At 40.5% G+C, this 24,430-nt stretch overlaps 1 long non-coding RNA gene across 3 annotated transcripts; it reads right to left on the reverse strand.

Annotated features, from left to right (window-relative positions):
• Positions 1 to 511: 511 nt before the first annotated feature.
• Positions 512 to 6,297, reverse strand: LOC144986705 (uncharacterized). Of its 3 annotated transcripts, XR_013650556.1 has the most exons (5): positions 5,100 to 5,585; positions 4,678 to 4,841; positions 4,401 to 4,543; positions 863 to 1,077; positions 512 to 781 (listed from the first exon to the last, which is right to left on the reverse strand). It is a non-coding gene; the product is annotated as an uncharacterized LOC144986705 (long non-coding RNA). The 3 variants fall into 3 exon arrangements; XR_013650557.1 differs by lacking the exon at positions 5,100 to 5,585 and adding an exon at positions 6,173 to 6,297 and having other exon boundaries at positions 512 to 1,077; XR_013650555.1 differs by having other exon boundaries at positions 512 to 1,077; positions 5,100 to 5,592.
• Positions 6,298 to 24,430: the final 18,133 nt, after the last annotated feature.

Consider the following 24,430-nt stretch of genomic DNA (forward strand, 5'->3'; position numbering starts at 1 on the left):
TGGACAAGATGTTTTTTTTAATCATACTTTGTTAGCAGATAGCAGTTTTTTTTATTGGTGATGACTTATGAGCATGTCTGTATCAATGTCCCCCCCCCCCCCCCTAAAACCTGATTACTATTTTCAATTTAAATAAAAAAAACACCTTTGTATTTAAAAATGATTATAGATTTTTTTTGGTTACATTTGTTCCCCTGAAATTTGGTAGCCTATTTTTAAGTACAAAGCATCTTTATCTCATCAGAAAAAAGAAATACCCACCTGTCCACATTCAATGAGGTTTGAACTGCTCCATTTCTCCTTTAAAGACTGATGGTTTTCTTTAATTCTGGCCTAACATGATTTTTTTAACATGTTCACACACATAAAGTTGTTTGAATTCTTAAAAAAGTTAAAATTGCTACCACATCAGTATGTAAGCTAGATGAGCTTTTGTGAGTGTTACATGTCAATCATTGTAGGTTATGGGAAGCATTCAAGCATCTTCACTCAGTGAGAAAATGACAGAATACCACGTTAACTTGATTTATTCATATCATAAAGAACACAGGTTTCAGTGACAGATAATTGCTTTTCTATCCCGTCTCTGCTGACGCTCACAGCATCTCCTCATCAGCTCAGTCATGTCCTGCTCCAGCTCCTTCTGAAGACCTTTGACCCGCCTCACTTCAGTTAGCTGTTGGAATCTGATCCTGTTCTTCACTTCACCTCTTCTCTTCTGGATGAGACGGATAATCTCAGTGAAGACCTCCAGACTCTCCTCCACCTGCTGTTGAAGCAGCTGTGAGATGAGACAGTGTTATGTTCTTCCACAGAGCAGAGAGAACAGATTGTGATCAGTGTGACAGAACATCCTCATCACCTCATCATGACTGGAGGAGCAGAAGTTCTCCTGCAGGTTCTTGGAGGGTCCCACCAGCTTGTGTTTCTTCAATGCAGCTGCTTTCAAATGAGGCTGAAGGTGTTCCTCACAGGAAGGAGCAAAGCAGGTCAGACAGGACTTCAGGGCGAGTCGTATTTTCCAGTGCAGACGTCACAGGCGACATCTGCTCCGCATCTCTAAGCAGCTTGAAGTTCCTGTGACAACAGTGGCACATATTATTCAGAAGTTTAAGACCCACGGGACAGTAGCCAACCTCACTGGACGATGGAAGAGGAACATTGATGACAAACTGAGGAGACGGATAGTTGTAACTGTATCCAAAGAACCTAGAACGGGCATCGTCAAATGGCGGACCGCGGTCCGAGTCCGGACCGAGTGACGACTCTGCCCGGACCGGATTTGATATTGAAAAAAATATTAATAATTTGTTCATGCGCAACTAATCTAGTAATTGTGACAGGAGCGTCATCAATAGCCAAGCCAATCAAATCGATTGTTTACCTTTCAGCAACGGCGAGTTTGAGAGAGAGATAGAGAGGAGATGAGAGAAAACGGCTTGCTCAAAAATGAGAAAAGTAGTGCTGAAAACCGAACTTTTAAAGATGAATGGACGGACAAATACATGTTTATTCTGCCTGCAGCCAGTTCTAAACCTTTGTGTCTCATATGCTGTGAAAATGTGGCGTTAATCAAAGTGGCAACGTTAAGCGTCACTATGAGACCAAACACGGGTCGTTTGAGGAAATGTACGCGCAGAAGTCCGTAGTGAGTGAGGGCAAGTCAAATCATGGAATTGAAAGCACAGGATGACAGGTCTGCTCGTGTCATCATGCATGCATTTACCGGGCAGCAACGTGCAAATGTTCGTTAAAGATCGCGTGGATTTTGGCGCAACACAAGAAAGCATTCAGCGATGTGACAGTTGTAAAGGAGTGCTTTAATGCGGCTGCAGAAACTGCTGGCAGGACAGTTACATGCCCATTTCTCTCACTAGGAAAAATAGATTGAAAGGGAGTAAGGAAAGTTTGGAAGGAGAGATGAAAAGGGGAGCTGCTCAAAGTTCTGCACTTTTTTATTCAGTAAATTCTGCCCTGTTCTATTTTACTTGAAAAGCTTCCTGTGTTATTTTATTTGAAATGTAGTTCATGTTTTAAAAAGGTGGGCGCTCAAATGTCTTTTTAAATTTTTTTCTTAAAGATTAAAAGCACTTTTATTTTATTCAAAAGATTCTGACTGTTTTACATTACTTGAAATAGGCCCTAAGTTCAGGCTGCTCAAAGCTGTGTTTGCACTTTTATTTATTTTATTCAGAATAATTTCAGTGTTGTTTTCCATTCAAGTGCCATTCAAGTTCAGACTTTTCGGTATGATAAAAGCATATTACTTTGAAAACAGTTGAAATGTAACAATAAATTATATAGAAATGTATGTGCGTTATTGATTTTATTAACATGAAGGTACATTATGTTAAGTGACAACATAAGATCCGGACCTTTGCTGGGAGAAAATTTTAGTAATTGGAACTTTTTGAATTTTAATTGAATACCCCTGACCTAGAACAACCTCTAAAGCAGTTTTGTTCAACCTCTTCGGAGCCACGGCACACTTTAACCTTGACAAAAATCCCGCGGCACACCAGTATCCCAAAACAAAAAAGCAGAAACTCAGTCTGTTTTGATCTACCCCCCCCCCCCCCCCCCCGCAATCTGACGTGCATTTTTGTGATAATTGTGGCAGAAAAAGCAGGAAGTTGCAGATGTTTTTTCTAAAAGATGTAATAAAAGTTAAGTTACATACAAACGGTATGTTCGTTGTGGTTTCAACACGTGTAACAAGAACGACTCATTGTACGCTGAGGCGCTGTCCCTTTAAGCCAATGCATCATGGGAGATGTAGTGTGAATACTGCGAGAACAGCAGAAAGACTCGCGTCTCTGAGCTTCATTGTTTTGTTCATTTGTTCCACGGTCTGATACCGGATTCTGTGGAAAGCTGCACCGCTAAAGACGAGCTTTAGCTGGTGTTTTTGTTGGAACTGAGAGACTTTATGAGAAGAATCGGAACAAGGAAGTCAAGACTTTAAACACTTCTGATTGGTCAGACTGATGACATGTGATTTAGCCTTTAAGAATGATTGGTGGAGTCGTGGAGACAGTAAAAGCTGCGGGACTTTTCAGAAAACAGTTATAGCTGCAGCTAAATCGCGTTACCGTAATTCTTATCAAAATGTCTTTAATAGAATCAAATAAACACAAAGAAAAAAGTATTTTATGATCTTTCATATTCCTAACTACTCAGTGTTTTATCAGGGCCTGTTTGGATGAACAAAGAGCTGATTTCCTGGAGAGGGGAAATGTTTTTAGATCAGTTAATGAGGGAAATTTTCCACGGCACACTTGACCATCTCCCACGGCACACTAGTGTGCCGCGGCACACTGGTTGAAAAACACTGCTCTAAAGACATCAAAAGTAAACTCCTAGATCAAAGTACATCAGTGTCAGATCGCACCATTCGTGGTTCTTTCAACCAGAGTGGACTTCATAGGAGACGACCAAGGAGGACACCACTGTTGAAAGGAAATCATACAAAAGCCAGACTGGAATTAGCAAAAATGCATGTTAACAAACCACAAAGCTTCTGGGAATATGTCCTTTGGACAGATGAGACCAAACTGGAGCTTTTTGGTAAGAAACATCAGCTCTATGTTGGTAGACTCAAAAATAAAGCATACAACCAAAAGAACATTGTCCCTACTGTGAAACATGGAGGAGGCTCAGTTCTGTTTTGGGGCTGCTTTGCTGCATCTGGCACAGGGAGTCTGGAAGTTGAGCAAGGTCAAATTAAATCTCCAGATTATCAAGGCATTCCGGGTAGAAATGTGCTGCATAGTGTCAGAAAGCTTGGTCTCTTGGCCCTATTTCATTAGTTTTTTTTTTTTTTAATTCTGTTAATCAACAACTCAAAAGTAATGGCTGATTGTGATTATTTAACTTTCAAAAATGTTTTATTTATTGTTACTTTTGAACGTTTCAAGTCATTTCAGTGAGCATTGGGGACTTTCTTTAACTGAGGAGTACCAACTATTTTGTCCACCACTCTTGGCATCATCTAGTGGACAAAAAAAATGTACTACACTCAGAGTGAACATAGCGAATTATAATTGTGGATCAAAATAAATTATTTCTATTTTATTCATGAGCGAATAAATATGTAAATTTTTAAATATATCTGTTAATATAAATGTATTTGTAAATACTTGTAAATAAAATATTAAAATTATTTCTGGAAGATCCTGCTCCTTTGTTCTGCTCAGAACAAGGACAGAACTTTAGAAAAGAAAACATCCACAGAGACCTTCATGCAGCAATAAACCACATCAGGTTTCTCACTCCAGGCCACTGAAGAGCAGGGAAGCAGCAGGATCAGAATTTATCTCCCCCCAGCTGCTTAGGAACTTTGCAGAGCACCTCTGTGATGTACTCACATGTACACTATAGTACCAAAAGTATACGCTCACCTGCCTTGACTCACATGAACTGAAGTGTCGTCCATCCAGTTCAGACTCTGTGCAGGTCAGTCCAGGTCATCCCACAGACTCTGTCCTCCATGTCTTCATGGACCGTGTTGGAAGAGGAAGGGATGCAGTCCAAAGTGCAGCACCTGGCAGATGGAGCCTCCTCACCCCCCCCCCCCCCCCTTTGAAGATTCTTAGAGACAGAAACACACATCATGAAAAACAAAAATCTCCTCCAAATATCATTTCCTATCAATGAACAGAGAACAGCAGAGTGTACCTGTCCTCTGGAGCTGGAACAATGTTTGCTGAGGATGGTGCTGACTGTGGGTCCTGGATGGAGCTGAACGTCTGTGTGTAGCGTCTAGACCAATTGTTCAAATCCTGCATCCTCACTCTGGAAAAGTCGACTGAGAGAATCCAGCAGCTGCAGGTTCATGATGACTGGAAAAGACAAACACATTTATCAAATACACACATTTCAGGTGTGTCTAAACATTTTTCTGTCACTGAGTCCTGCTAAAAAACACAACAAGGATGTTAGAATTACATTAGGTATTTAAAAGAAGCCCCAAAATGTACTTTGAACCTAAAGTTGGATTTTCTGATTCAGGAAAAATCTTATTTTTATATCCTTTGTTCAATCAGTTTCAGCTTTATGTCAGGAAATTAAAGAACAAATGTAACATCTATCAATTTTACAAAGGAAGTTTCTTCAGTCTGAATCTTCTGATCAGTCAGCTCAGACTCAGCTGTGCGTTTGATGAGGAGCTCAGCAGACACATCCAGAGATTTCAGGTCAGTGAAATATGATGGAATATTCAGATAAAGTCTCAACATGTGAGCAGGATCCAGCTTCATGTCCTGAACCACTGACACATGCTTCTGTAAAACAATTTGCTATAAAAATGACTTCCATTGTCTTTGGAGGACTTAATAGCTGTCATTTAAAGGTGAATGTTGCTCAGCACCCAGAACCATTGAAGTTACTAGACACAGACACAGTCCACCTGCACTTCCCTGAAGAAAGAGCAGAAAGCCCCACATCTATACATCACTACACTCATTTTAAGTCATTTCTAGACAATGTTTGTTCAATTGGAAATTGTGTTAACTGAAGGTGAATCCAGTTAGTTTCTGGTAGCTGGTAATCAACACATAGAAACAAATATCTGATTCAATTCAGGAACCAAGATCAACAATTCACAGATCAAACCACATTTCTTAGCAGTTAAATGTTATGCTGGTGTTTGTCTTTGAACCGGATGTATGAAAATTAAAACAATGCATCTAAAATAATCGATTATAATTTTTTAAACAAGAAATACAAACCAACAAATAATAAGTATATGAATAAACCATAACATTGAAAGAAAGAAATAATATTGAATAATCATGAATGTTGAGCTCTAAAGGTTTTTTGTCAACTTTCTGGTTAATTGAGCAGTAAACTAACATCACTGTTTCTGTTGGATCATTTTACAACTAATCTTGGAAGCAAAAATGAGAGAAGTCATTTTAAAAAATGGGACTTATTTCACCACTATATTTTAAATTATTTATAATTTAAAAAGCTCCCAACGTTACAAATGCTCTTATGTATTTACCAAAAACAGTCAGCGTTGCAGTTAGTAGAAACAGACCACACAAATACAAGAAAAGCGAATGCATTTTAACTAGAATCAATGTGTGTGATCTTTGCTCGGGCGAACTTGCTAATGCTACACGGCATGCTAATAGCAGTTCAATATAAATAGTGATTATAAACCGCTGACCTCTGCCTCTCTGGTGACTCACGGTTTGGTATAGCTTTAAAGTAACTCTACAGCTTACAGTGACCAACTGTTAAAGGTTATAAATGCAGAAAATTAGTTTGCAAACTCACCTGACATGAAGACTCACCTGACATGAAGAAATGACGACGGTGATATGAGCTGGTCGTGATGACATCATACAACATGGAGGTGGTACCCAGGTTAGACCCCTGGCTGGACTACAAACATGCTGTTGACCCCCCAAGTGGATTTTCTTCCTCTTTCACAAGTGCTGTGGTTTTGTTTGTTTAAGAATTTTCTGATGGGACACTGCAGGATTTCCTTTTCTTTGTCAGAGGTCCTGGGAAACAGGCTGAGACATTGGTCTGAATTTTCTAAAAAGGTCTCAAAAAGTCTTCAATTGAACTAGAAGAAACTTCCAGGAACCCTGATGTAAACTCATTGAACAGATAAAATTCCTGCTTTGTTCTAAAGGGAGTTCTCTTTTCTACATCAGTTGATGGAAAGCAGAAGCTGCAGTGATGAAGACGCTGATGGACTCTTCATGCTCCTCCAAGGACCAGCAAGACAGAAGTCTGCACATCCTCACAATCACACACACACATACATTCACACTGACGTTTGTGTTTACAAGGCTTTTTTGTTCATAGTGGTTTCAGATTGTGTCAGTCATGAAAGTAAAAATCTTATAAATAACTGTGTTGCAGAAATAAAAGTCTCTTCACAATGGAGAAATGAACAGGTGTTTTTCATGTCTGTTTTCACATATTAGCATAAGACCTAAAATAACATTGATTCTATGAGCTATAGTCAAATGAACTGTTATCTGAATGGAAGATTCATGCATTCATCTCTTCACTCAAGTTCTGGCCCTTCATTTAAAAAGCTTTGACTCAAAGACACATTCTTGTCAAATATGTGAAAACTTTCACTGCTGGACAGTAACACATACTGAAAAATGGGTTCATAAATTCAAACAAACTCTTCATACTTTCATACTAAGGAGCTACCAAGTTTACAGTGCAACAACACAAGAAAAATGTGACCTGCTGAGGATGTTTAACCTAGAAAGTCAAGTTTATATCCAGCCATTCATATCCTTCACCAGTTTGATCCTTTGTGGGGACACAGAGCTGCAAGAGTCTGGCTACTGTTGGGCTAAGGCTCACCCTGGACTTCACTTATATCACATGCACATGCAATCAGACTTACAGGAAGAGAAGGGGGGGGTCAGGGGTATGAAGTGGCTGCTTAGCAAGAGGGGTCTGGTTAACGGTGGGTGGTGAGAGCACTGGTGGTGCCTACACCAGGGCAGCAGGGGCGGGTGGGGTGTAGAGGCAGGGAAGGAGGGGGGGGGGGTGCGTAGAACCAGGGAGCGAGGGCGGGTGGTGCGTAGACGTGGGAAGCGAGGGCGGGTGGGACGTAGAGGCGGGGGCTGGGAGCGAATGGTGCGTAGAGGTGGGCAGCGAGGGAAGGGGCGGGTAGCGCCTGCGGGCCATACAACGCCGCTTGCGGCTTTAATTATTATTCCGCTTTCTATCTGCGCCTTTGAGCTCAAATTTGACCCCCGCCACATACCCGAAAACTCACCAAAATTGGCACACACCTAGGATAAATTGAAAATGAATTTTCGGCAAAGAAAACGTCAACCCCCCGAAGTCGATGACATCACGGCGAGCGTTCCCGTAAAAAAAATGAATGGGCCGAAAATCGCTTATGGGGCCAAAAAAAAATATTTTGAAATACAGGTACGAAACCAAAACACGCGTGTTGGAAATATCCCAAAGAAGTTATGAAATCATTATGGGATGGCCATACGACCTACGGCTTGGCGGCCATTTTGTGGCGAACTCAGAGAAATGGCGATTTTTGTGTTTTTTCACAATATGGGAAAACGATACTTTTGTTTGAGCGATCTTCACGAAATTGCACATACATGCCACTAGCACGATTCTACAACTACCAAAGAAGTTTCGTTGACCTTTGACCTTGGGAAGAGGCGGCCATCTTGAATTTTCAAAAAAAAGCACCTTTAGTAAGGTATTCAAACGAAAACTCGTCCTAGGAATTTTCATCGATCTTTTTGAAACTTCTTGGGCATCAATGGCAATCAATTGTGGACAAAATGTTGGAATTAGAAGTTGTAGATTTTGAAACGCGTGCGCGTGGCGAATTCGCAACCGTCGCCATTTTAGCTAGCTCGCACATATTTTATCGGAATAGCCTAAAACTGAAATATGCGATACCCTGGCCCACACTGAACAAAACGATATCACATACGACAAAATCGATAAAGGAATGTGGCCGTGGTAAACAAAAAACGATCGCAAAAAAAAGTGCTGACTCGGCAAAAAAAAAAAGAAATCGGATTTTATTTTTAAGAATCGGCTAACGAAACCCAGATAACTTTGTCGGGTATATCCAAAGAAAGTTTTGAAATCATTACGTGATGGCGACACGACCTACGGTTTGGCGGCCATTTTGTGCCAAAATCTGCCATTTTGAGTTTTTCGCGATTTTACACAATATGGAAAAATGAACTTTTTTTCGAGCGATTTTGACGAAATTTGACTCGCATGTCCCTAGCGTAAGTCTACAATCACCTTTGGAGTTTCGTCGACCTTTGACCTCGGGAAAAGGCGGCCATCTTGAATTTTATATAAAAAACACCATTACCACTGGATTCAAACTTAAACTTGTCGTTGGAATTTTCATCAATCATCTCGAAACTTTTTGGGCATCAATGGCAAGCTACTGTGGAAAAAATGTTGGAATTAGAAGTTGTAGATTTTGAACGGCGTGCGCGTGGCATGCTAGCAAAGTGGCGCACTGTTATAACTCCCATGCATTTCAATACAATACAGTGAAAATTGAATGCATGCATTCATGCCTGAAACAGATTACATTGAAAAACACTGGATATGGACATATAAGGAATGTGGGCGTGGTTAGCATAAAACCACTGTTGCTAAGGGCGACAAAAAGTTTACTTTAACCGATTTGTCCGAAACTGACGTCAATCTGTTCGTCCTCCCGAGGGGACCAAAACATAAAATGGTTGCTATGGAGATAAAATCAACAGAAAAGCCGCCATTTTGGAAAAAGTGGGTTTTTTAGCAACTTATGACATGTAGCTCTCACCAATGGAGGAATGTGTTTTTCTGAGTCCGTTGATGATGCTGATCGCTATGCTAGCACTTTTAGCTATGTTAGCATAACTAGCATACTTAGCATAATTAGCATTTTAGGTAATGTGTTTTTCTGAGTCAGTTGATGATGCTGATCGCTATGCTAGCACTTTTAGCCACATTAGCATGGCTAGCATAGTTAGCATAATTAGCATTTCAGGTAATGTGTTTTTCTGAGTCAGTTGATGATGCTGATCGCTATGCTAGCACTTTTAGCTATGTTAGCATAACTAGCATAGTTAACATAATTTGCATTTTAGGAAATGTTTTTTTCTGAGTAGGTTGAAGATGCTGATCGCAATGCTAGCACTTTTAGCCACATTAGCATAGCTAGCATAGTTAGCATAGTTAGCATTTTAGGTAATGTGTTTTTCTGAGAGAGTTGATTATGGTAATCGCTATGCTAGGACTTTTAGTCACATTAGCATAGTTAGCATAGTTAGCAATATTAACAAATCCAGCCTTGACTATCTTTTAATTTGTGGGCGGTGAGGGCGGTGAAGGGCGGAGAGAGCCGCGGTGTTGCGTAGAATTGGGCGTGGAATGCGGGTTGCGTCTGCGGGCCATACAACGCCGCTTGCGGCTTTAATTATTATTCTTCTTGCACACTAACGGCGTCTTTGAGCTTAATTTTGACCCCCGCCACATACCCGAAAACTCACCAAAATTGGCACACATCTGGGATAAATTGAAAATGAATTTTCGACAAAGAGAACGTCACCCCCCCGAAGTCGATGACATCACAGCGAGCGTTCCCGTAAAAAAAATGAATGGGCCGAAAATCGCTTATGGGGACAAAAAAAAATATTTTGAAATACAGTTACGAAACCAAAACACGCGTGTTGGATATATCCCAGAGAAGTTATGAAATCATTATGGGATGGCCACACGACCTACGGCTTGGCGGCCATTTTGTGGCGAACACAGAGAAATGGCGATTTTCATGTTTTTTGACAAAATGGGAAAACGACCCTTTTGTTTAAGCGATTTTCACGAAATTGCACACATATGCCAAGACCCTGATTCTACAATAACTAAAGAAGTTTCGTTGACCTTTGACCTTGGCAAGGGGCGGCCATCTAGAATTTTCATAAAAAAGCACCTTTAGTAATGGATACAAACGAAAACTCGTCCTAGGGATTTTTATCGATCTTTTTGAAACTTCTCGGGCATCAATGGCAATCTACTGTGGACAAAATGTTGGAATTAGAAGTTGTAGAATTGTAAACGCGTGCGCGTGGCGAATTCGCAACCGTCGCCATTTTAGCTAGCTCGCACATATTTTATCGGAATAGCCTGAAACTGAAATATGCGATACCCTGGCCCACACTGAACAAAACGATGTCACATACGACAAAATCGATAAAGGAATGTGGCCGTGGTAAACAAAAAACGATCGCAAAAAAAAGTGCTGACTCTGCAAAAAAAAATTTTTTCGGATTTTATTTTTAAGAATCGGCTAACGAAACCCAGATAACTTTGTCGGGTATATCCAAAGAAAGTTTTGAAATCATTACGTGATGGCGACACGACCTACGGTTTGGCGGCCATTTTGTGCCAAAATCTGCCATTTTGAGTTTTTCGCGTTTTTACACAATATGGAAAAATGAACTTTTTTTCGAGCGATTTTCACGAAATTTGACTCGCATGTCCCTAGCGTAAGTTTACATTCACCTCTGGAGTTTCGTCGACCTTTGACCTCGGGAAAAGGCGGCCATCTTGAATTTTCTATAAAAAACACCTTTACCACCGGATTCAAACGTAAACTTGTCGTTGGAATTTTCATCAATCGTCTCAAAATTTTTTGGGCATCAATGGCAAGCTACTGTGGAAAAAATGTTGGAATTAGAAGGTGTAGATTTTGAACGGCGTGCGCGTGGCAAGCTAGCAAAGTGGCGCAGTGTTATAACTCCCATGCATTTCAATACAATACAGTGAAAATTGAATGCATGCATTAATGCCTGAAACAGAATACATTGAAAAACACTGGATATGGACATATAAGGAATGTGGGCGTGGTTAGCATAAAACCCCTGTTGCTAAGGACAACAAAAAGTTTACTTTTACCGATTTGTCCGAAACTGACGTCAATCTGTTCGTCCTCCCGAGGGGACCAAAACATAAAATGGTTGCTATGGAGATAAAATCAACAGAAAAGCGGCCATTTTGGAAAAAGTGGTTTTTTTATCAACTTATGACATGTAGCTCTCACCAATGGAGGAATGTGTTTTTCTGAGTCAGTTGATGATGCAGATCGCTTTGCTAGCAATTTTAGCTATGTTAGCATTACTAGCATAGTTAGCATAATTAGCATTTTAGGTAATGTGTTTTTCTGAGTCAGTTGATGATGCAGATCGCTATGCTAGCACTTTTAGCCACATTAGCATAGCTAGCATAGTTAGCATAATTAGCATTTTAGGTAATGTGTTTTTCTGAGAGAGTTGATTATGCAGATCGCTATGCTAGGACTTTTAGTCACATTAGCATAGTTAGCATAGTTAGCATTATTAGCAAATCCAGCCTTGACTAGCTTTTAATTTGTGGGCGGTGAGGGCGGAGAGGGCCGCGGTGTTGCGTAGAATTGGGCGTGGAAGGCGGGTTGCGTCTGCGGGCCATACAACGCCGCTTGCGGCTTTAATTATTATTCTTCTTGCACACTAACGGCGTCTTTGAGCTTAATTTTGACCCCCGCCACATACCCGAAAACTCACCAAAATTGGCACACACCTGGGATAAATTGAAAATGAATTTTCGGCAAAGAGAACGCCACCCCCCCGAAGTCGATGACATCACGGCGAGCGATCCCGTAAAAAAAATGAATGGGCCGAAAATCGCTTATGGGGCCAAAAAAAAATATTTTGAAATACAGTTACGAAACCAAAACACGCGTGTTGGAGATATCCCAAAGAAGTTATGAAATCATTATGGGATGGCCACACGACCTACGGCTTGGCGGCCATTTTGTGGCGAACTCAGAGAAATGGCGATTTTCGTGTTTTTTGACAATATGGGAAAACTACACTTTTGTTCAAGCGATTTTCACGAAATTTCATACACATGCCACAAACACGATTCTACAACTACCAAAGAAGTTTTGTTGACCTTTGACCTTGGGAAGGGGCGGCCATCTTGAATTTTCATAAAAAAGCACCTTTATTGACGGATACAAACGAAAACTCGTCCTAGGGATTTTTATCGATCTTTTTGAAACTTCTCGGGCATCAATGGCAAGCTACTGTGGACAAAATGTTGGAATTAGAAGTTGTAGAATTTGAAACGCGTGCGCGTGGCGAATTCGCAACCGTCGCCATTTTAGCTAGCTCGCACATATTTTATCGGAATAGCCTGAAACTGAAATATGCGATACCCTGGCCCACACTGAACAAAACGATGTCACGCATGACAAAATCGATAAAGGAATGTGGCCGTGGTAAACAAAAAACCGTCGCAAAAAAAAGTGCTGACTCGGCTAAAAAAAATTTTTTCGGATTTTATTTTTAAGAATCGGCTAACGAAACTCAGATAACTTTGTCAGGTATATCCAAAGAAAGTTTTGAAATCATTACGTGATGGCGACACGACCTACGGTTTGGCGGCCATTTTGTGCCAAAATCTACCATTTTGCGTTTTTCGCGTTTTTACACAATATGGAAAAATGAACTTTTTTTCGAGCGATTTTGACGAAATTTGACTCGCATGTCCCTAGCGTAAGTGTATAATCACCTCTGGAGTTTCGTCGACCTTTGACCTCGGGAAAAGGCGGCCATCTTGAATTTTCTATAAAAAACACCTTTACCACCGGATTCAAACGTAAACTTGTCGTTGGAATTTTCATCAATCGTCTCGAAACTTTTTGGGCATCAATGGCAAGCTACTGTGGAAAAAATGTTGGAATTAGAAGTTGTAGATTTTGAACGGCGTGTGCGTGGCAAGCTAGCAAAGTGGCGCACTGTTATAACTCTCATGCATTTCAATACAATACAGTGAAAATTGAATGCATGCACTCATGCCTGAAACAGATTACATTGAAAAACACTGGATATGGACATATAAGGAATGTGGGCGTGGTTAGCATAAAACCACTGTTGCTAAGGACGACAAAAAGTTTACTTTTACCGATTTGTCCGAAACTGACGTCAATCTGTTCGTCCTCCCGAGGGGACCAAAACATAAAATGGTTGCTACGGAGATAAAATCAAAAGAAAAGCCGCCATTTTGGAAAAAGTGTTTTTTTTAGCAACTTATGACATATAACTCTTACCAATGGAGGAATTTGTTTTTCTGAGTCAGTTGATGATGCTGATCGCTAAACTAGCACTTTTAGCTAAGTTAGCATAACTAGCATAGTTAGCATAATTAGCATTTTAGGTAATGTGTTTTTCTGAGTTAGTTGATGATGCTGATCGCTATGCTAGCACTTTTAGCCACATTAGCATAGCTAGCATAGTTAGCATAATTAGCAGTTTTAAAAATGTGTTTTTCTGAGTCAGTTGAAGATGCTGATTGCTATGCTAGCACTTTTAGCCACATTAGCATAGTTAGCATAGTTAGCATAATTAGCATTTTAGGTAATGTGTTTTTCTGAGTCAGTTGATGATGCTGATCGCTATGCTAGCACTTTTAGCCACATTAGCATAGCTAGCATAGTTAGCATAATTAGCATTTTAGGAAATGTGTTTTTTTGAGTCAGTTGATGATGCTAATCGCAATGCTAGCTCATTTAGGCACATTAGCATAGCTAGCATAGTAAGCATAATTAGCATTTTAGGAAATGTGTTTTTCTGAGAGAGTTGATTATGCTGATCGCTATGCTAGGACTTTTAGTCACATTAGCATAGTTAGCATAGTTAGCATTATGAGCAAATCCAGCCTTGATTAGCTTTTAATTTGTGGGCGGTGAGGGCGGAGAGGGCCGCGGTAGTGCGTAGAGTTGGGCGTGGAAGGCGGGTTGCGTCTGCGGGCCATACAACGCCGCTTGCGGCTTTAATTATTATTATTATTTTTCTTCTACTTTCTTTCTTCCACTTTGAGCTCAAATTTGACCCCCGCCACATACCCGAAAACTCACCAAAATTGGCACACACCTGGGATAAATTGAAAATGAATTTTTGGCAAAGAGAACGCCACCCCCCCGAAGTCGATGACATCACGGCGAGCGATCCCGTTAAAAAAATGAATGGGCCGAAAATCGCTTATGGGGCCAAAAAAAAATATTTTGAAATACAGTTACGAAACCAAAACACGTGTGTTGGAGATATCCCAAAGAAGTTATGAAATCATTATGGGATGCCCACACGACCTACGGCTTGGCGGCCATTTTGTGGCGAACTCAGAGAAATGGCGATTTTCGTGTTTTTTGACAATATGGGAAAACTACACTTTTGTTTAAGCGATTTTCACGAAATTTCATACACATGCCACAAACACGATTCTACAACTACCAAAGAAGTTTTGTTGACCTTTGACCTTGGGAAGGGGCGGCCATCTTGAATTTTCATAAAAAAGCACCTTTAGTAACGTATACAAACGAAAACTCGTCCTAGGGATTTTTATCGATCTTTTTGAAACTTCTCAGGCATCAATGGCAAGCTACTGTGGACAAAATGTTGGAATTAGAAGTTGTAGAATTTGAAACGCGTGCGCATGGCGAATTCGCAACCGTCGCCATTTTAGCTAGCTCGCACATATTTTATCGGAATAGCCTGAAACTGAAATATGCGATACCCTGGCCCACAATGAACAAAACGATGTCACATACGACAAAATCGATAAAGGAATGTGGCCGTGGTAAACAAAAAACCGTCGCAAAAAAAAGTGCTGACTCGGCAAAAAATTTTTTTTTCGGATTTTATTTTTAAGAATCGGCTAACAAAACCCAGATAACTTTGTCGGGTATATCCAAAGAAAGTTTTGAAATCATTACGTGATGGCCACACGACCTACGGTTTGGCGGCCATTTTGTGCCAAAATCTGCCATTTTGAGTTTTTCGCGTTTTTACACGATATGGAAAAATGAACTTTTTTTCGAGCGATTTTCACGAAATTTGACTCGCATGTCCCTAGCGTAAGTCTACAATCACCTTTGGAGTTTCGTCGACCTTTGACCTCGGGAAAAGGCGGCCATCTTGAATTTTCTATAAAAAACACCTTAACCACCAGATTCAAACGTAAACTTGTCGTTGGAATTTTCTTCGATCGTCTCAAAACTTTTTGGGCATCAATGGCAAGCTACTGTGTAAAAAATGTTGGAATTAGAAGTTGTAGATTTTGAACGGCGTGCGCGTGGCAAGCTAGCAAAGTGGCGCACTGTTATAACTCCCATGCATTTCAATACAATACAGTGAAAATTGAATGCATGCATTCATGCCTGAAACTGAATACATTGAAAAACACTGGATATGGACATATAAGGAATGTGGGCGTGGTTAGCATAAAACCACTGTTGCTAAGGACGACAAAAAGTTTACTTTTACCGATTTGTCCGAAACTGACGTCAATCTGTTCGTCCTCCCGAGGGGACCAAAACATAAAATGGTTGCTATGGAGATAAAATCAACAGAAAAGCCGCCATTTTGGAAAAAGTGGGCTTTTTAGCAACTTATGACATATAACTCTCACCAATGGAGGAATGTGTTTTTCTGAGTCAGTTGATGATGCTGATCGCTATGCTAGCAATTTTAGCCACATTAGCATAGCTAGCATAGTTAGCATAATTAGCATTTTAGGAAATGTGTTTTTTTGAGTCAGTTGATGATGCTGATCGCTATGCTAGCACTTTTAGCTATGTTAGCATAGCTAGCATAGTTAGCATAATTAGCATTTTAGGTAATGTGTTTTTCTGAGTCAGTTGAAGATGCTGATTGCTATGCTAGCACTTTTAGCCACATTTGCATAGTTAGCATAGTTAGCATAATTAGCATTTTAGGTAATGTGTTTTTCTGAGTCAGTTGATGATGCTGATCGCTATGCTAGCACTTTTAGCCACATTAGCATAGCTAGCATAGTTAGCATAATTAGCATTTTAGGAAATGTGTTTTTCTGAGAGAGTTGATTATGCTGATCGCTATGCTAGGACTTTTAGTCACAATAGCATAGTTAGCATAGTTAGCATTATGAGCAAATCCAGCCTTGATTAGCTTTTAATTTGTGGGCGGTGAGGGCGGAGAGGGCCGCGGTAGTGCGTAGAGTTGGGCGTGGAAGGCGGGTTGCGTCTGCGGGCCATACAACGCCGCTTGCGGCTTTAATTTTTCTTCTACTTTCTTTCTTCCACTTTGAGCTCAAATTTGACCCCCGCCACATACCCGAAAACTCACCAAAATTGGCACACACCTGGGATAAATTGAAAATGAATTTTTGGCAAAGAGAACGCCACCCCCCCGAAGTCGATGACATCACGGCGAGCGATCCCGTTAAAAAAATGAATGGGCCGAAAATCGCTTATGGGGCCAAAAAAATATATTTTGAAATACAGTTACGAAACCAAAACACGTGTGTTGGAGATATCCCAAAGAAGTTATGAAATCATTATGGGATGCCCACACGACCTACGGCTTGGCGGCCATTTTGTGGCGAACTCAGAGAAATGGCGATTTTCGTGTTTTTTGACAATATGGGAAAACTACACTTTTGTTTAAGCGATTTTCACGAAATTTCATACACATGCCACAAACACGATTCTACAACTACCAAAGAAGTTTTGTTGACCTTTGACCTTGGGAAGGGGCGGCCATCTTGAATTTTCATAAAAAAGCACCTTTAGTAACGTATACAAACGAAAACTCGTCCTAGGGATTTTTATCGATCTTTTTGAAACTTCTCAGGCATCAATGGCAAGCTACTGTGGACAAAATGTTGGAATTAGAAGTTGTAGAATTTGAAACGCGTGCGCATGGCGAATTCGCAACCGTCGCCATTTTAGCTAGCTCGCACATATTTTATCGGAATAGCCTGAAACTGAAATATGCGATACCCTGGCCCACAATGAACAAAACGATGTCACATACGACAAAATCGATAAAGGAATGTGGCCGTGGTAAACAAAAAACCGTCGCAAAAAAAAGTGCTGACTCGGCAAAAAAAATTTTTTTCGGATTTTATTTTTAAGAATCGGCTAACAAAACCCAGATAACTTTGTCGGGTATATCCAAAGAAAGTTTTGAAATCATTACGTGATGGCCACACGACCTACGGTTTGGCGGCCATTTTGTGCCAAAATCTGCCATTTTGAGTTTTTCGCGTTTTTACACGATATGGAAAAATGAACTTTTTTTCGAGCGATTTTCACGAAATTTGACTCGCATGTCCCTAGCGTAAGTCTACAATCACCTTTGGAGTTTCGTCGACCTTTGACCTCGGGAAAAGGCGGCCATCTTGAATTTTCTATAAAAAACACCTTAACCACCAGATTCAAACGTAAACTTGTCGTTGGAATTTTCTTCGATCGTCTCAAAACTTTTTGGGCATCAATGGCAAGCTACTGTGTAAAAAATGTTGGAATTAGAAGTTGTAGATTTTGAACGGCGTGCGCGTGGCAAGCTAGCAAAGTGGCGCACTGTTATAACTCCCATGCATTTCAATACAATACAGTGAAAATTGAATGCATGCATTCATGCCTGAAACTGAATACATTGAAAAACACTGGATATGGACATATAAGGAATGTGGGCGTGGTTAGCATAAAACCACTGTTGCTAAGGACGACAAAAAGTTTACTTTTACCGATTTGTCCGAAACTGACGTCAATCTGTTCGTCCTCCCGAGGGGACCAAAACATAAAATGGTTGCTATGGAGATAAAATCAACAGAAAAGCCGCCATTTTGGAAAAAGTGGGCTTTTTAGCAACTTATGACATATAACTCTCACCAATGGAGGAATGTGTTTTTCTGAGTCAGTTGATGATGCTGATCGCTATGCTAGCAATTTTAGCCACATTAGCATAGCTAGCATAGTTAGCATAATTAGCATTTTAGGAAATGTGTTTTTTTGAGTCAGTTGATGATGCTGATCGCTATGCTAGCACTTTTAGCTATGTTAGCATAGCTAGCATAGTTAGCATAATTAGCATTTTAGGTAATGTGTTTTTCTGAGTCAGTTGAAGATGCTGATTGCTATGCTAGCACTTTTAGCCACATTTGCATAGTTAGCATAGTTAGCATAATTAGCATTTTAGGTAATGTGTTTTTCTGAGTCAGTTGATGATGCTGATCGCTATGCTAGCACTTTTAGCCACATTAGCATAGCTAGCATAGTTAGCATAATTAGCATTTTAGGAAATGTGTTTTTCTGAGAGAGTTGATTATGCTGATCGCTATGCTAGGACTTTTAGTCACAATAGCATAGTTAGCATAGTTAGCATTATGAGCAAATCCAGCCTTGATTAGCTTTTAATTTGTGGGCGGTGAGGGCGGAGAGGGCCGCGGTAGTGCGTAGAGTTGGGCGTGGAAGGCGGGTTGCGTCTGCGGGCCATACAACGCCGCTTGCGGCTTTAATTATTCTTCTCGTTTCTAACGGCGTCTTTGAGCTCAAATTTGACCCCCGCCACATACCCGAAAACTCACCAAAATTGGCACACATCTGGGATAAATTGAAAATGAATTTTCGGCAAAGAAAACGTCAACCCCCCCACGACGATGACATCACGGCGAGCGTTCTCGTAAAAAAAATGAATGGGCCGAAAATCGCTTATGGGGCCAAAAAAAAATATTTTGGAATACAGTTACGAACCCAAAACACGCGTGTTGGAGATATCCCAAAGAAGATTTGAAATCATTATGGGATGGCCACACGACCTACAGCTTGGCGGCCATTTTGTGGCGAACTCAGAGAAATGGCGATTTTCGTGTTTTTTGACAATATGGGAAAACGACACTTTTGTTTATGCGATTGTCACGAAATTGCACACACATGCCAAGACCCTGATTCTACAATAACCAAAGAAGTTTCGTTGACCTTTGACCTTGGGAAGGGGCGGCCATCTTGAATTTTGATAAAAAAGCACCTTTAGTAACGTATACAAACGAAAACTCGTCCTAGGGATTTTTATCGATCTTTTTGAAACTTCTCAGGCATCAATGGCAAGCTACTGTGGACAAAATGTTGGAATTAGAAGTTGTAGAATTTGAAACACGTGCGCGTGGCGAATTCGCAACCGTCGCCATTTTAGCTAGCTCGCACATATTTTATCGGAATAGCCTGAAACTGAAATATGCGATACCCTGGCCCACACTGAACAAAACGATGTCACATACGACAAAATCAATAAAGGAATGTGGCCGTGGTAAACAAAAAACCGTCGCAAAAAAAAGTGCTGACTCGGCAAAAAACATTTTTTTCGGTTTTTATTTTTAAGAATCGGCTAACGAAACCCACATAACTTTGTCGGGTATATCCAAAGAAAGTTTTGAAATCATTACGTGATGGCGACACGACCTACGGTTTGGCGGCCATTTTGTGCCAAAATCTGCCATTTTGAGTTTTTCGCGTTTTTACACGATATGGAAAAATGAACTTTTTTTCGAGCGATTTTCACGAAATTTGACTCGCATGTCCCTAGCGTAAGTCTACAATCACCTTTGGAGTTTCGTCGACCTTTGACCTCGGGAAAAGGCGGCCATCTTGAATTTTATATAAAAAACACCTTAACCACCAGATTCAAACTTAAACTTGTCGTTGGAATTTTCTTCGATCGTCTCAAAACTTTTTGGGCATCAATGGCAAGCTACTGTGTAAAAAATGTTGGAATTAGAAGTTGTAGATTTTGAACGGCGTGCGCGTGACAAGCTAGCAAAGTGGCGCACTGTTATAACTCCCATGCATTTCAATACAATACAGTGAAAATTGAATGCATGCATTAAAGCCGGAAACTGAATACATTGAAAAACACTGGATATGGACATATAAGGAATGTGGGCGTGGTTACCATAAAACTACTGTTGCTAAGGACAACAAAAAGTTTACTTTTACTGATTTGTCCGAAACTGACGTCAATCTGTTCGTCCTCCCGAGGGGACCAAAACATAAAATGGTTGCTATGGAGATAAAATCAACAGAAAAGCCGCCATTTTGGAAAAAGTGGTTTTTTTTATCAACTTATGAAATATAGCTCTCGCCAATGGAGGAATGTGTTTTTCTGAGTCAGTTGAAGACGCTGATCGCTATGCTAGCACTTTTAGCTATGTTAGCATAACTAGCATAGTTAGCATAATAAGCATTTTAGGTAATGTGTTTTTCTGAGTCAGTTGATGATGCTGATCGCTATGCTAGCACTTTTGGCCACATTAGCATAGCTAGCATTGTTAGCATAATTAGCATTTTAGGTAATGTGTTTTTCTGAGTCAGTTGATGGTGCTGATCACAATGCTAGCACTTTTAGCCACATTAGCATAGCTAGCATAGTTAGCATAATTAGCATTTTAAGTAGTGTGTTTTTCTGAGTCAGTTGATGATGCTGATCGCAATGCTAGCACTTTTAGCCACATTAGCATAGCTAGCATAGTTAGCATAATTAGCATATGCCGTTTTGACTAGCCATTATCAAAAGTGGGCAGTGAGGGCGGTGAGGGCGGTGGTGCGTAGAGTTGGGCGAGGAAGGTGGGTTGCGTCTGCGGGCCATACAACGCCGCTTGCGGCTTTAATTATTATTCTTCTTGCACACTAACGGCGTCTTTGAGCTTAATTTTGACCCCCGCCACATACCCGAAAACTCACCAAAATTGGCACACACCTGGGATAAATTGAAAATGAATTTTCGGCAAAGAGAACGCCACCCCCCCGAAGTCGATGACATCACGGCGAGCGATCCCGTAAAAAAAATGAATGGGCCGAAAATCGCTTATGGGGCCAAAAAAAAATATTTTGAAATACAGTTACGAAACCAAAACACGCGTGTTGGAGATATCCCAAAGAAGTTATGAAATCATTATGGGATGGCCACACGACCTACGGCTTGGCGGCCATTTTGTGGCGAACTCAGAGAAATGGCGATTTTCGTGTTTTTTGACAATATGGGAAAACTACACTTTTGTTCAAGCGATTTTCACGAAATTTCATACACATGCCACAAACATGGTTCTACAACTACCAAAGAAGTTTTGTTGACCTTTGACCTTGGGAAGGGGCGGCCATCTTGAATTTTCATAAAAAAGCACCTTTATTGACGGATACAAACGAAAACTCGTCCTAGGGATTTTTATCGATCTTTTTGAAACTTCTCGGGCATCAATGGCAAGCTACTGTGGACAAAATGTTGGAATTAGAAGTTGTAGAATTTGAAACGCGTGCGCGTGGCGAATTCGCAACCGTCGCCATTTTAGCTAGCTCGCACATATTTTATCGGAATAGCCTGAAACTGAAATATGCGATACCCTGGCCCACACTGAACAAAACGATGTCACGCACGACAAAATCGATAAAGGAATGTGGCCGTGGTAAACAAAAACCCGTCGCAAAAAAAAGTGCTGACTCGGCTAAAAAATTTTTTTTCGGATTTTATTTTTAAGAATCGGCTAACGAAACTCAGATAACTTTGTCGGGTATATCCAAAGAAAGTTTTGAAATCATTACGTGATGGCGACACGACCTACGGTTTGGCGGCCATTTTGTGCCAAAATCTACCATTTTGCGTTTTTCGCGTTTTTACACAATATGGAAAAATGAACTTTTTTTCGAGCGATTTTGACGAAATTAGACTCGCATGTCCCTAGCGTAAGTGTATAATCACCTCTGGAGTTTCGTCGACCTTTGACCTCGGGAAAAGGCGGCCATCTTGAATTTTCTATAAAAAACACCTTAACCACCAGATTCAAACGTAAACTTGTCGTTGGAATTTTCTTCGATCGTCTCAAAACTTTTTGGGCATCAATGGCAAGCTACTGTGTAAAAAATGTTGGAATTAGAAGTTGTCGATTTTGAACGGCGTGCGCGTGGCAAGCTAGCAAAGTGGCGCACTGTTATAACTCCCATGCATTTCAATACAATACAGTGAAAATTGAATGCATGCATTAATGCCTGAAACTGAATACATTGAAAAACACTGCATATGGACATATAAGGAATGTGGGCGTGGTTAGCATAAAACCACTGTTGCTAAGGACGACAAAAAGTTTACTTTTACCGATTTGTCCGAAACTGACGTCAATCTGTTCGTCCTCCCGAGGGGACCAAAACATAAAATGGTTGCTATGGAGATAAAATCAACAGAAAAGCCGCCATTTTGGAAAAAGTGGGCTTTTTAGCAACTTATGACATATAACTCTCACCAATGGAGGAATGTGTTTTTCTGAGTCAGTTGATGATGCTGATCGCTATGCTAGCAATTTTAGCCACATTAGCATAGCTAGCATAGTTAGCATAATTAGCCTTTTAGGAAATGTGTTTTTTTGAGTCAGTTGATGATGCTGATCGCTATGCTAGCACTTTTAGCTATGTTAGCATAGCTAGCATAATTAGCATTTTAGGTAATGTGTTTTTCTGAGTCAGTTGAAGATGCTGATTGCTAAGCTAGCACTTTTAGCCACATTAGCATAGTTAGCATAGTTAGCATAATTAGCATTTTAGGTAATGTGTTTTTCTGAGTCAGTTGATGATGCTGATCGCTATGCTAGCACTTTTAGCTATGTTAGCATAGCTAGCATAGTTAGCATAATTAGCATTTTAGGTAATGTGTTTTTCTGAGTCAGTTAATGATGCTGATCGCTATGCTAGCACTTTTAGCTATGTTAGCATAGCTAGCATAGTTAGCATAATTAGCATTTTAGGTAATGTGTTTTTCTGAGTCAGTTAATGATGCTGATCGCTATGCTAGCACTTTTAGCCACATTAGCATAGCTAGCATAGTTAGCATAATTAGCATTTTAGGTAAAGTGTTTTTCTGAGTCAGTTGATGATGCTGATCGCTATGCTAGCACTTTTAGCTATGTTAGCATAGCTAGCATAGTTGGCATAATTAGCATTTCAGGTAATGTGTTTTTCTTAGTCAGTTGATGATGCTGATCGATATGCTAGCACTTGTAGCCACATTAGCATAGCTAGCATAGTTAGCATAATTAGCATATGCAGTTTTGACTTGCCATTATAAAAAGTGGGCAGTGAGGGCGGTGGTGCGTAGAGTTGGGCGTGGAAGGCGGGTTGCCTCTGCGGGCCATACAACGCCGCTTGCGGCTTTAATTATGGCCCGCAGCACTCACAGAGTGCAAGGACCATATTGTAACTGGTACGAGGGTCGAACACTCAAAAAGGTCCAAAACGTCAAAAAAACGCGTCAAAACGCCAAAAAACGGGGTCAAAAGTCGCCCAAAGCACAAAACGACACGACAATTGTGTAACGCAACAAAAATATACACACACACGCACAACACCACCGCACAAACGACAAAATTGTAGTCGCAAAAATGACGACAAAGACACGAAAACGCCTCAAAAAGCCCTCAAAGAACGGGTTTAAAGCCAAAAAGACATGCCCAGCCTATAGTAAAAGACAGGCCGCATTGAAATACATAGGCCACCTGACTGCAAAAACTTCTATATTGTTTCTGCTTTGTTTCATTATTATTATTATTATTTTTCTTCTACTTTCTTTCTTCCACTTTGAGCTCAAATTTGACCCCTGCCACATACCCGAAAACTCACCAAAATTGGCACAGACCTAGGATAAATTGAAAATGAATTTTCGGCAAAGAGAACGTCACCCCCCCCACGATGATGACATCACTGCGAGCGTTCCCGTCAAAAAAATGAATGGGCCGAAAATCGCTTATGGGGCCAAAAAAAAATATTTCGGAATACAGTTACGAAACCAAAACACGCGTGTTGGAGATATCCCCAAGAAGTTTTGAAATCATTATGGGATGGCCACACGACCTACGGCTTGGCAGCCATTTTGTGGCGAACTCTGAGAAATGGCGATTTTTGTGTTTTTTGACAATATGGGAAAACAACACTTTTGTTCAAGCGATTTTCACGAATTCGGACATACATGCCACTAGCACGATTCTACAATAACCAAAGAAGTTTCGTTGACCTTTGACCTTGGGAAGTGGCGGCCATCTTGAATTTTCAAAAAAAAGCACCTTT

Source organism: Oryzias latipes, chromosome 17, assembly GCF_053564925.1.
Source record: "Oryzias latipes strain Hd-rR chromosome 17, Olatipes_Hd-rR_3.1".
NCBI lineage: Eukaryota > Metazoa > Chordata > Actinopteri > Beloniformes > Adrianichthyidae > Oryzias > Oryzias latipes.